This window comes from Penaeus monodon, chromosome 26 (genome assembly GCF_015228065.2).
Source record: "Penaeus monodon isolate SGIC_2016 chromosome 26, NSTDA_Pmon_1, whole genome shotgun sequence".
Taxonomy (NCBI): domain Eukaryota; kingdom Metazoa; phylum Arthropoda; class Malacostraca; order Decapoda; family Penaeidae; genus Penaeus; species Penaeus monodon.
Window position 1 is genome coordinate 34,851,833 of NC_051411.1, and position 2,500 is coordinate 34,854,332.

Sequence of the window (2,500 nt, forward strand, 5' to 3'; positions counted from 1 at the left end):
ACCGGTTTCGAATATACCTTTGCCAGAAATACACGCCACGACTTAGCAGGTGCAACTGAGATTAACACGACACTGACTCAGAGGAGGAGCTTAAGGAGAAACTAAAAAGAAATGTTCTGACAATCAGCAAAGAACGTCAGTGGCTAATAAAAAGGGCGTCATACAAGTTTCCAAATACACACCTATCAGAATTACACGAAAATTTGATGGCGTAATCGAGACTAAAATTACTCGTATACCTTACTCTGTGGTAGGTCTTCCCGTTCATACGTTGTTAATATTTGTCGTAAGGAAATATTTTTCCAGGTGTTTATAGAAATTCCAGCCTGGACGTATGCTAATATTCTAAAAAGTGTGGCTGAATTTAGCCTCACACAAATGCAATAAATGTTTTGTTACATGAAGTTGCCAATATTTCAGCTTTGTTGTTGAAAAACAATAGTACTGAAAGTTTTCCCTTTATTTACTATGAGAGATATTCTCGTTTATTTTATACTGCTATTATTGACAATGCGATTATGCTGTAGTGTCTCATATACTAACAAATGACAACTAGTAAAGGCAATAACATAATAACATAATCTAGAAGAAAATATCCGTAAAGCATTTCAAAAGTATAAGGAAATGAGAAATACTTTCAGGACTTTTTTAGTGTTTAAAGTTTATATCGGAGTGATTAGTACTAACAGTAGTAATACCAACACCAGTAGATGATACTGTGAACGAGTAATAAAAAAATATTATACAAGAAATACGGTCCACTGAAAAGCGATGTAATATAATGGATAATGGATGTTCTTCGGGTTTGTTTATGTAATTCTGTGTAAATCTGTTTAATTTTATCTGTCCAAATTTTTTTAAAAATCTCTTAGTGTCAGTATTGTAAAAGGACGATAGAAGCAGATAATCAATCTTAAATAGTTAACCCGGTGATGTTTCGTTTTCTCTTAATGAAGAAAGAAGAAAATGGAGCTTGTTTACGAAGGTATACTACTCAATTATTTTCATATCTTCAAAATCACTTACTTTTACACAAATTCTATTTTTAGAAGTCTACACACACACACACACACACACACACACACACACACACACACACACACACACACACACACACACACACACACACACACACACACACACACACACACACACACACACACACACACACACACACACACACGCACATGCACAGACACATACGGAAGTATAGAAACATTTGTGTAAGATAAAGACACAGATTTTAACTTCTTTTTCTATTTTTACTATTTACCATCTCCATAATGTTCAGCGCCATTACTATTTTCTACAAACACTGTAGACAATACTACGACTTAAGTGCTATTTTCCCCTGTTCGTGCATTATTATATTTAATACCTTCTCTTTACCAGCATTTGTTCTTAATATGGTTTTGTGTGTTTTTTTCACATATGAACTTAATCAAATAATTTCCTTTTGAATGGTAAAAACAGTTTAGGTTTTCGTGTCTTGGATTATATATATATATATATATATATATATATATATATATATATATATATATATATATATATATATATATATATTCTTCTTTTTCTTCCTCTTCTTTTCTTCTTCTTCTTCTTCTTCTTCTCCTCCTTTCTTTCTTTCTTGCTTTCTTTCTTTCTTTCGTTCTTTCTTTCTTTTCTTTTCCCTTTTTTCTTTTTTTAATATGGAAGTCTGGTTTGGTTAATTTTTGTTTCATTAAAGCGCAGCTTACCTAACGCAGCAAAATAGTTTATTTGTTTGATGTCTGTTTTTCTCTATTTGTTTTTGTGTTCATACTAAATAATTTGTGAAAAGTCTAGTGCTGTGATTATGATTAGTTTATCGTATATTAGTGTGAAATTTAGTTAAATGAATACCATTTGTTACGATAACTTGACACCTGAAAGGGTTGACAATGCCAGGTCATTTTGAAAATGTGTTATGGTAGACCTAATGAAAAATAACACTGTCCCAATGCCCCTGCAAGAACTAAATATTAAGAATGATTTTGCAGTACTTGAACATGAAATGTAGCGATCATTAGATTATTAGATTATTATTCGTAATACGCATGTCAGTGACTTGTGAATGAAATATAGTTAAACAGTAACCGGCCCCTGAGCATGTGTTTTGCTCTGTAGTATTCATTTATCATCAACCTTTATAGTAACTTATTCTAAAATGGAAACAATTTTTAAAATAATTAGACTTTATCCGCAGCGTCCTTAACAACATTTTTTTCAATTCGTTGATTGTTTTTTGCTGCCGAATTTCAAGTAATTTTAAGTTTAAGCTCAGGCCACACAGGCATGCCAACCTGTCCATTCATTTCGTCAACAGTGTGCCCAACCCATCACCAAAATGCCAAATACTATATTTATATTTTATTTTGTAGCTCTTCATTTGGCCATTTATGACGTATTTAAAAGATCTTTTATAATGAAACGCATATAAAAAACTGTATGGAATTATACAGAGAGGTATAATGTTATT